We start from the raw sequence: 12,180 nt of genomic DNA, 5'->3' as shown, positions 1-12,180 counted from the left end.
TCAGGGATGACCCAAGTTTAAAGGACTGCAAACAAGAAGATGAAGCAATAAATACGTAGTTCAGGAAAACTGCTGACTGTATGCCTTGTTGTCTTCAAGGTTCTTGAACAAAAGCACAAATCATCTATTTAAATGAGAAGCCTCCCCCACTGGACAGCCCTAAAATATAAGGATTAATGCCAGTATTAATTTCAGTTGTCACTTGCAGAGATGTGTTGTCCTTGCATATTTTATAATTACAGATTGTATTTAAAGAAAAAGAAATTAAAACAGTCTCAGTTTATCAAAACAACCAAGAATGGATCAGGTAGAGCAGTAACTTCTCCAACAAAAAGCAGGATGGCCTCCTTCACAGCTGGCTTGTAATCATTTATCCAATGAAAGCTCTCCCACAGGCATCTGAATAAACTGTGCAATGTGCTTGGTTTCTAGACATCCTGATAATGAAAATCTAATTAGCGTGAAAGGGGAGTTTATTGGGTCAGGTGGTTTGACAAACCTTCCCTCTTACACCCAAGCTGCAATCCAACACAGGCAAAAGTTGGATTTTGATTAGAGAAAGATTTAATAGTCTTTTATATTTCCCCGTTTCTCTGTGCATTGTAGTTTCAGTCAAAATCAGGAGCAGAAGTGAAGATGAGATTAGATGAGATTCTTTCTCTGCAGCATTTCCCACTGGAGCAAGAAAATATAYGGCCAGATATGCTGCAATAAGGCTGTTGCTTATGAGATTGCCAGTTCATTTCTGCAAAGTATCTGAACAGCGGCTGGAAATTATAGCTGTAGAGCCAGCTTTAAAATACTCCAAAWTTCAAGTGTCTGGAACCAGGGTTTTGGGTCCAGTCCATCTCTGGGCCTGCAGGATAGTCCTGTGCCTTATGTTCTTCAAGATTTTCATCTAAGGATCAGTATAATGATTCCCAAGCTATCAAGGACCAAAGATATGACAGTCTCCTTTTTAATGAGTGATGGGGTTCAAATTAACATTCATAATATGGAAAGGAAAGACTCTTGAAAGGATGCCTCATTATTTGATGTCAAACTCTTTACAGGGAAATCAGAGATCAGAGCAGATTTGGGGGGAGTGGACATGAATTTGAATCYGGTGGTGATATTCCGTCCTTCATTGCATGGGGCTGTGCATGGTGAGGTGATTAGCTGCAAGCGTACAGTGATCTGATCTTGGCTTTGATTACTTTGTTAATGAGCTTAAGATAGGCGACACTATGTCTATCCCACATGTCAACCTTGCTATGTGTCATTTATCCCCAGAGATTTAAATGAGGCACAGACACATTTTAATGTTATTTTGGACTTTGGAAAGCAGCTGTGGAAACAGTTAATTGCAGCTGATTTTCACTTTGAAATTTTGAACTTATTCAAAGCTCTAAGCTTCTTCTTCCTTGACAGTCTGCCAAAAGAGACATAGCACGATCCCTTGCATGAACCTCACTCTTTTCCATTTGCAGATATGCTTCAAGTTTTGCTGGGCATGAGCGCAGCATCTMATTTCTACTGCACCCGAAAAAAATGCTTGGCACATTGTGCCCTGATCCTGCAGACATCAGTCATATCTATATAATTTTGCTTATGTGAATATTTTACTGATTTCATTGAGACTAATAACACAAGCACATTGTGTGATAGTGTTTTAAGGATTGGGATCTTAAATTGTATCTCTAAAATACCTTATTTCCCCTGAGATTTCTGAAACTAAAGAATCAACTTTTCAAATGCTGCAAGCTACATGTAGATAGAGGCAGAAACCCTCATGTTCACAAAGGGATGTAATTTATGCAGACAAAAGCAATTTAAGATAAAATTGATCCAGCAGTACAAAAAGTGATTGGGTCAGTAGTTTGGCAAATAAGAAGGATGAGTTCACTCCATGGGCATTTACAGTGGATAATAAATTAGATATGGTTGAAATATTTTGACCAGCCTTTTTTCAATCACAACCAAAGTATTATGCAAAAATTCTTTATTTCAGAGTTTCATGAGGATGAAACTCAGGTTCAAATGACATACAGAAAACCTGTGTAGCRGGATGAAAAAAAGATGCTGTAGTATGAGTTTATAGATACAATTCTGGCAGAAGTTCAAAAACTCTGGGAAATTGCAAATATTTTTTACATATACGCTACTGATCATGTAGCACTCATAAACAACAGACATAATTAGAAACATTTTAAGGCTTTGAAATTGCTTTGCTTCTGAAGGAAAATGAAATTTAAGCCTTCTGGACGTTCTAGTGCAACAGAGTCAGGATGCAGGCTGGGTGGCAAAGCAGGCAGAGGGGAAAGTCAGATTTGAGGGGTTTCGCACCCCAAAARAGGGCTGTATGGTAGATTTAGCCTACTTTAGCCAAAACTCTCTGAATCTTTCGGTTTTATTTTGCATCCAAATGAAAACAATTTGCAAAACCTCAGATTGCTTCACAAAATGGAATTGTAGGTTTCTGATCAGCTGTAGCTATTTTTATTGTCCATAATATTAAGACAAGCAGTAGCTGGTGAAAGTGTTGATAGATTGGAAATGTTTCTCACGTTTTAGCCTGGAATTCATACAAGAAACTGCTTAAATACCTATTACCTGTGATTGAGGATTCCTGGGGTGTAAGTGATGAACTGTAATACAAAACATAAAGGTAGGATTTCACAAGTAATGAATTTTTGTTAGTATAAACTGTTCTACGCTTGCTTGCAAACAGCCTCTGAGAAGAAGTAGGGCTTCTTATGAAATGAGCCCTGCTTTTTTGAAGATATTTGAAGGAAAGTGAAATAAAGCAAAAAAAAAAAAAAAAAAAAAAAAATCTTCTCATATTACTCAACATTTTTCATAGAATGTTTTTGGATTCCTACTGAAAAACTAAAAAATGTATTCATGTGTCTCTAGCATTTTGAATCATTTGAGCTGGACTTACCTCTTCTCTTGTGTTTGTATTTTTTTGTTTCTGTTTTTAGATGCTGCAAACTACAAAAGTTTATCTTTAATTTTTTTTTTCTAAAGAATCCCCTAAAAATTGGCTAATTCCATTTTCACAAAAGGCATTTTTCTTTTCACTTGTTGGTCCAAAACTCCAAAAAATGAAATYGGAAGTATTTCCATCTGAATCATATTTTTCTTTTATACTCATTTGATAGCATGTATTTCCTTCAGAAAAAAGTTTAGAGAATTCAGGGAAAAAAATCAGAATACATTTTTTTTTGCATTTTTCTTACAAAATAACTCCTGTTTTCCAAAAGTCTTATTAAAGATCTTGCCACAGCCTTCTCAGAATAGGCAGGAGTAGACATGTGCAATCAGAAAGTGAACATTTACTACTGTTGCAGCTTGTAGGTAGGTAGTAAGTAATTCCCCTTCCTCCTTCTCTTGCAGAGCTGCAGCACTGAAGTTCTGGCAGCTTTTCTTCCTAAGTGGTACCGTGAATGATATATCACCCTCTTCACCCTTTTACCTACAGCTRCCCTCAAACTGTAGACTTTGAAGCCAACAAGGAATGTGATAAGTTTAGCTGGGAGTATAATTAAAGATTTTTAAAGACGTAGCTCACAGCCACCAGCTTAAAGGCAGGTTTGGACCATGTTGTCTATCCACCTCATTACCCTGTCAACAAAGACTCCACTGGGATGTGGTCTCTGCTAGCTAGTCTAACTTTAATCAGCAGAGTTSTACTGCGCTTCCTCTGATCAGACACAGCATGATGTAGGTACCCAGCGTGCCTGATGATAAGCTTTGATGAAAGAGGAAAAGATCTGAGGGTATTTCTGGCTTCTTCTTGACCTCCTATATCCTACTGCAATGGCCGATGGTGGTACCATGATACCAACCTCCATCACACAGCTGTTCAGCTGTTGAACAATTTCTTTATCATTAAAATTTCCACAGTGTTAGCACATTGCACTYCTCAATAATCTTTTGCTATGATGCCTAGCAGAACTCTGTTGCTGAAAGGTCGGAATAGTAGTAAGAGGGCAGGAGCTGAAAAACCTGATGTCAGCTACACAGTGCTGCAGTCCTTTGCAAACACCCATGCAAAGAGGGGCAGGAGGAAGGGGAAAAAACTRCTATTTCAGAGCTTCTGATTTGAAAGAAGAAGAGGAGAGTGAACAAGAGTCTCTGCTCAAGTTTTAGACCCAGAGATTGAGAGTAATAATTTCAGCAAAACTGTATTGCCTTAGGATCCTGAATCCCTGTTTGAAAAATGAATTTAAGAGCTTTTTGGGCACCAGACAACTAAGAGTAGTTTAAATTACTCTCCATCTGAAAACTATCCTTAGGGGTAGTTAGAGCTAACCTGTTTTACTTTACCAGAAACAAGGTTGGGTCAGAAACYGTATCTCAGCTAGGAAATGTTCTGCTCTGTTGATTTCCTTGGTTAATGCACTGCAGTCAGTGCTCCAGGTGGGGCATCAGCACAGGATCCCTTCCTCCTAGACACTGGCAAGGTAAAGGCAAATGAAATAATACACTTCACCCAGAAGAACTGTTGTGCTGTGATGACTACAGAGATTCACAGGTGTTGAAGCCATGGGGTTATATTAGCTCTCAGTGCAAGGTCTTTCAAGTCTTTTGTAGTATATAAATCTGCTTGTTTGCACTGCCAGCCTGGCATGTCTGTGGCAGACACTGCTTCCATGCAGGTACTCTCAAAGACTACAAAAGCCTGTCAATTAAATGCAGAGACAAAAAGAGCTGTAAAGTCAASAGATCCCAGCTTGGCCTTGTCTCCTATGTTTAGCAAGCTATGTTCAGACTACTTGTGTTGATTCCTTGCATCACTGCTCAACTTATGAATTCTGTTACTCAAAACAAAATGGAACAACAGACACTTAGCTTAGCAATAAGTGGACAATGTAAATAGTTCCAACCTGATGTCTTAAGTAAACATAACTTTGCAAGTGTTTGTCATTCAAAACAATAGCCAGGACAGTTTGCTTTGGAGAACTGAGTTGTCTGTGATGCRCTGATTGATAACAGCTGTAAAAGGAGTGGATATAATGTGCAGCTCCAAGAATAACATATACTGCTGTCCTGCTTAGCCAACAGCTACTTAGTTGGGYAAGAAGAGTAGCATGAATGACCAGTAGCATTCTTCCTAGACAGGTGAGTTGTCTTAACTTAGACCTTTGTAATAGTGGTTACGTTAGAACTTTAAAGCATCAGCAARGAGAAAAAGCCTTACTAGACATAGGTTTCTTTCATATGGGTGGATGCACACTGTGAAACATCTTTCATTATGTTATATGATTTGTAAACTTGGAACCTGACCTAGCGAAGGTACCACGAAGAAAGAGAAGGCTAACTTTGATTCTGGATGTTCCTTTGGAATAGACCATTAGCTGATTTTAAACTATCTGTGCATTTGTATTTGGTTAGAGTTGAATCATTAGTTCAGTAGTCAGGCTCATTTCCTTGGAGCTTTCCATTTTTATTTTGTTAAATGTTCTTCACCGAATTTGAGTTATTGAGAAAGACTACTTTGGCAGCTCATCCAGCAAGCAGATGATCTGAAGACCATTTGGCTCACTGAAAGTACATCTTGCGTTAAGTTTTTAGTTCTTGATGCTCTGGTTATTTCTGAATGAACTGCCATCTCARCAGTGGCAACAGCCCATCACTTTGGTCTTTCAGGAAGGTCCTTTTCCATGCAGTATTTGCCCAGCAGCTCTCTCGGCAGGGCCTGGTCCAGCACGAGGCTCTTGTGTCTGTGGCAGGGTGACCAGTGATAGAAGTGCTGGCACTGTGCTGTCCTTTCTGTAAAGCTGTGTGTCCCCTTCTCAAAGTAAAATCCTTGAAAAAGAAAATCACAGACTCCTCTGAGGTATCCAAAGAGGAACATATACTATATAGAGGGATTTGTTATATGGAAAACTGGTAACTAGGATATGGAGAGAGAGAGATCCTGCAGCTCTCCATGAGTCATCGGAAAGTAACCCAAAGGGAGTTCTTAATCACTGTATTGTGAACTGAACAGAATTCAAATTTGTGATGGAGGTACATTTTTACAGCTGGAAAAACTCAGTGAAAATGTTTTTGAATTTTGTTTGAATATTTTTCCCAAATACTTTGCTTTAAAATTTTAATTAGGCCTGTAATGAGTAGAAATATCGATTATTATAATATTTGAAGAAAAAAGTCYCTGTCTTTCTGAATTTAGCAATTTAAAAATTCAATTTCAATTTTCAAATTTCAAAATCTGAAAATCTTGAGCTGACTCTGCTTGAAATGTGTGGACCAACCTTCCTCTTTCAGTGGCAGAGACACACTCTCCTACAAAGGTCGATAACCTAAAGCTGAAATCTCATTAGTTCCATTCAGATACATCTCAGAGCTTACCTGTGGTATAAAACCAAATTGATCTGTACCTCTTGCAAGATCTCTTCCCTTCTCCTCCACCACTGCTTTGACTTTTGGTTTAACTGGAACAGTATTTGAATGGTCTTTATGTTATTTCCGGAAGTCAGAGTCCAGCTTTTGATGGAACTGCRCAATTCAAGAAATGTAAATGTTTAAACCTGGAAGACTGTAAAACCAAATACCGCTAAAAGTTTGCAAGCCTCAAAAAACATTTGAATTGGAAACAGTCTTGACAAAGATAGAGTTGAACTGGTTCTTGCTTGGACAAAAAAACATTCCTGTGGTACAGATTTCATGTGGAAACCAATGAATGCTGTACCTGGGGGCCCTGAGCAGTATTGGCTCTAGCAGAGCACTTAGCTACTTATATCCAAGGATTGCTACTTATCAACTCTTTAGCCAGGTAATTTTTTAAAAGGAAGATTTGCTGATTAATGCAGATTAAAGTCAAGAACACCTAACTGAGAACATGTGCTGGATTTGGTGCAAATAACTCTGGCCAGAACAAAAGAAAAGATTTCAGTGAAGTCTGAATGTTTCACTAGGATATGAAATATTCCAAATCTTCATTTCACAAAGAATTATAATCACTAAATATGTACTGCATTTTTTTCACCAAAAAAAAAAAAAAAGTTGAAAGTTGGACAAAATGACTCYGAATGATTTTTTTTCAAGTTTTCATTTCAGATCAGCTCAAATTTGAGGAGTTTCATCCATTGAAACAAATCTGTGACTCTTGCAGCTCTCTTTTGTGTTGCAGGGTGGGATAACATCTTACAAGTAAGCATGTGTAATTCACATCAACTCTAAAAGTCTGAAAGTTTGTGCCTCTGAYGATCTCTTTCATTTTTTTAGTATCATATTTCTTCCTGTGCATAAAGAAGTTGCCAGCCTCAAAACTGCACTGTTTATCTGGGGAACAGCCTCAGCTCTCAAGAGCWGTTGGCTAGGCAGAGGCATTCTGGTGGGACGCTCTAGTGAGCCTGGACCGTTTCTGTCCTGTGTATGCCAGTTCAGTGGCTAAACAGAGCTTAGGAATGCCTTCATGTTAGCATTAATTATGAGTGCTAAGTTCACAAAGGAAAAACAGAAATATGTGACAGATGGTAARGCTAGATAGACTATTTTAATAATTTATTTTGACATTCTGAATATAATGTCCCAGTGTCTTTCACCTAGGGGTACCTTCTTCTTGCTGAATGACTTGTTGAACTAGAGTTTGGGCTTTTTAGCACAACCTTGGTCAAAGTATTGCATGTGCTGGAGTGTTAYCTGAGCCTCTTGATGATCATTCTTTTCTAATGATTAATTAATTTCCAAAAATTATTGCATTTTATTTCCTCTTTGAAGTTTTCTGACTGCTGCTTCCTGGATCTTTGTGTGTGGTGACTTGTTCTCTTACAAGTCTGCTGGTGTCTTAACAACATTTCTTGGCACAGGTAATGAGACTGTTATTAGGAAGAACAGAATATTTTAAGCACTAGGATGTTTGAGCCTTTTGACTGACAGCTTTTAAGGCAGGGACTCATCACTGTTTGATGCGCTTTSTCCATGTGCTCTCCTGGAGCTGTGGAAATACACAGCACGGCATTTCCTTTCATTGGATTCACTAGTAGTKCTGTCCCTGAGTCAGCTGAGATCCAGCCCTGGTCAGGAAAAGAGAAAAATATAATCAGGGCAAAAATTAATTTGCCTGATTTCCAAAGCTTTCCACAGCTGTCCATTCCATGAATCCTGAATGGTGTTGAACAGCTCCCCAGGGTTACAGAATTGCAGAATCACAGAATCGGTAAGGTTGGAAGGGACCTCTGGAGATCATCTAGTCYAACCTCCCTGCTCAGCAGGGTCACCTAGAGCATGTTAGACAGGGTTGCGTCCAGGTGGGCTTTGAATATCTCCAGAGAAGGAGACTCCACAACCTCTCTGGGCAAYCTSTTCCAGTGCTCAGTAACTCTCACAGTGAAGAAATTCCCCCTCATGTTCAGACAGAACTTCCTGTGGTTCAGTTTTTGCCCATTGCCGCTAGTCCTTTCACATGGGACAACTGAAAAGAATTTAGCCCCATCCCCTTGACACCCTCCCTTCAGATACTTATCCACATTGATAAGATCCTCCCTCAGTCTTCCCTTCCCCAGGCTAAAGAGGCCCAGCTCTCACAGCTCTTCCTCATAGGGCAGATGCTCCTGTCCTCTGATCATCCTCGTAGCCCTACGCTGGACTCTTTCCAGTAGCTCCATGTCTCTTGTACTGGGGACACAGTACTTGAGCTGAGGCTACACCAGGGCCGAATAGAGGGGCAGGATCACCTCCCTTGACCTGCTGGCAGCTCTCTTCCTAATGCACCCCAGGATACCATTGGCCTTCCGGGCCACAAGAGCACATTGCTGGYTCMTAGTCAACTTCTTGTCCACCCGCACTCCCAGGWCCTTCTCTGCAGAGCTGCTTTCCAGCAGGTCAGCCCCCAGTCTGTACTGATGCATGGGGTTATTCCTCCCTGCAGGAGTCCATGCAGGACTCTGCACTTGCCCTTATTGAACCTAATTCGGTTTCTCTCCACCCAAYTCTCCAGCTTGTCCAGGTCTCTCTGCTAGAGATAGAGTTAGCTCCTGCTCCTGCTCTGGTTAGCTCCTCAGCTAAGCACACGCTYCATGAGGGGCTTCAGCATAGCTGTGGAGGGAAGTCTTAATGGGTGCTGTAAACCAGAGCACTTCTCCTGAGTCATCAGAAAGGCAAAGTGGCTCTGCCTAGAATCCCATGGACCAGTGGCYTTGGTCTGCCAGGCTCCAAGTGTAAAATGAGGACAATGACGCCAGCCCCCTTGGTTAGCTAGCACCATGGGCTGACAGAGCTGAATCGCAGTGCCATCCTTCCAGACACGCTCCTGCTTTCAGCTAGGTCTGGCTCTGGGAGTCGGTCAAAAGGAGTTTTCCTACTGACGCTAGTAGTATTGGACGCATCATACGAATGAGCAACCAATCCAAGCACGTTGACTGATCCTGGGTTGGGCTTTGCCCACTCCTTCACAGCAGTGCCAGACAAGAATAGCAGAAATTTTACCTCCATTATATACCTCTGTAAAAGACTGTTCAGCATGAAGCCAGAAATGGACAGCACTGGCCTATCTAAATCAGTGTCCTTTCTCAGCCACCTAACGCTGCCTAAGGCCTGCAAACAGCAGCAGCAGCAGAGGAGCTGCTCTTGGTGAGTGCGGTGTTTTCTATGGCTACCCAGACAGAAATCCTTGCTAGCTCTGTGGAATGACATTGCAGTTTGGAAAGTCACATCTGGAATTTTGTTACATACTAAATCAAGGCAGTGGCAGGTGTGCAAAGCTGAGATTTCAGAGCCATTAAGACCGCTAATATATGTGGCAGTTGTTTATTCAAAAGAGCAACTGCTGAAACTGGCTTTGGAATGATTTGTTTTGTTTTGTTTTAAATCCCTTTCTGTGAATTCGCATGATATTTGTGCAGCAAGGAGGAAATAAMTGAGCAGTATTTCCAGAGATGGTCTTCCCTCTTTAGAAAATACCTCTCTGAACACTGAATGCATTCAGGTCTCCTTCTGAAGCAGTGTTGTGTGCCTGTCAGGTCTGTTCCTCCATGCTTGGTCAGCGAAGGGAGATTCTGCTCTGCAAGTTTGACCCAGGAAGTGGGTACAAAGGGGTTGAGATTGGGAAATTTGGGACAGAATTCTAGTAATCCATTCCCCTTGGCAAAAAAATGACATATTTGTTTTATGAGCTAACCATASCTGGGCTAAACATCAGCCACACTCCCTATCTGTGTTACTTGACACTACCTTAGTTACACTGCATGCTTCYGTAATGATGAGCGTTTTTACAGTTGTTTTGGAAGCACAGCGTGCTAAAAGTACTAAAGGCTGAACATCTTCACTCTTCATCAGGCTGCTACTCCTCTTCAAGGARCGTGAGCTGGAATTCAGAGACATTTTTGAGATTGTTCTAATGAGACTTCACATCTGAGGACTTGTACGGCAGTTGCCGTGAAGATGCATACTTTTCTGGCCATTTCTTAGTGGTATTAATGTTCTCCTTTACTGTATTCTCCCTTTAAGARAGGGTGCCACAAACCAGCCACATTTCTACTTTCCAAGCAGAGACAAACCTTGCATTTGTGTCAGGCACATTGGAAAAACCATGACAAGCTCTTGGGCTCACCAGTAGATTTGGCCATTTTTCCTTAGAGTGAGTGTCACTGTGAAGACAAGTACAGCGTACCAAGAAATCACAAGGCAAGTTAGCAATACTTTTGCACTTCCTGGTTTTAGGTGCCTCTCTCCATCATTCCAACTTGCCCTTCCTTCCTTAGATATAACAGCAGGTCTTTTAAGATTGCTTTGCTTTCTCTGYTCCCTCTGCTTCCATTAATACATATTAATGAACTACTGAGGATGAACTACTCCCAGGGTGAACTTGGATGCTGAAGGCTAAGAAGGAAACTGTTATATTTCTTCAAGTAGTAGCGATGTGTTTTACACCATATCTAGATGTCATCCTTGGAGCAGCCAGATGTTATATTGACCAAGGCATTCATCTCAATAGGTCTTTGCTGGAAATCATCTATGTACATGTGACCATCCCTCACTAGTGAGGTGTAGAACAGGAGGTAGGACAACGGGGATCCAGCGTGAGCTGATTAGAAACRTCCTTTTTGGAATAGCTTACACTTCAATGTCGAGTTCCCCACAGAGATCTCTATTTACACTACAGGTGTTTACTAACTGAATGTCAAAATATTCAAGAGGTAAGGAACACTAGTATTTTAAATTGAAGCCATAAAAGTGAATTGAAGCCTAAATCCACATGAGCCARTCCAGATACAGGAATACCCCATCCTAATTTTTGTATTAATAAAAGTTACTCCTGAGGCTATGCAGAAGTGTATAATTATTTCTGGAAAGACTTGRTGCCAGTGTTGGCATCATTACCAAYGCAGAAAGGAAACAGTCAAATTACTCGTTGTGTTTTCAGATGTACCACATGTGACCAAGGCTGTGTTAGAAGGCACGATCCATCTCGTGTTAATCATGAACCATTGAACAAAAGTCTTATTTGTAAATCTGAGTATTGGCAGCCAGCTTTCGAAACTCTGATTTGAAAATAATTCTGTGATGCTTTGAGGAAGCACAAAAACAGTGGGACTGGGCCAGCTACTCTAGACCTGGCCAAGTTTTTCCTCAAACCCTCTCTGCCTGCATAAACAAGGAGTAAAACTGGAGTAAGAACCCCACAAGCTGGCATGACACACAAATGAAGTGAAGCCTAACTCCAGAAAATTTTATTCTAAAGAATGTAATTTCCATCAGAGTGACCAATCACTTCTGTTCATTATTAATTTGTTAATGTTTAATTTATTCCTGCTGTTTTGTACCTTCTGAGAACACACAAAAAAGTGAGACCCCATAACTGAGTTGAATCTAAGAGTTTTATTATATAGATTTTGAAAACCCCATAATCAATGAGGTCTCTTTATTTGCACACAAACATCCAGAGGCATGAAAAGAAAAGCAAAAAGGTTTTTAAGATTTCAAGCCAGAATACCAGATCCTGAGACAGCGGGGACATCTAAGGAAGCTATATTTTCCTTAGGTGATCTGAGTAATCGTCCACTCATGTAGCAAATGAAATTAAATTCGTTAAATTAACGTTAAATGAAATTTTGTTAAACACACCTGTTCGTTAAAGCTCAGCTGCTTTATGGAGGCTATATGCATAGGTTTCAACAAACTCCTCGCCAGGAACATTTTTAGAAAGACGATCTTCAGTATTATCACAAGCAGCGAGAGGCTCTGGGCCAC

The sequence above is a fragment of the Rhea americana genome, unplaced genomic scaffold, assembly GCF_003343005.1.
Source record: "Rhea americana isolate MKP2758 unplaced genomic scaffold, rheAme1 scaffold_138, whole genome shotgun sequence".
Taxonomy (NCBI): domain Eukaryota; kingdom Metazoa; phylum Chordata; class Aves; order Rheiformes; family Rheidae; genus Rhea; species Rhea americana.
This window is presented reverse-complemented; position numbering follows the sequence as displayed.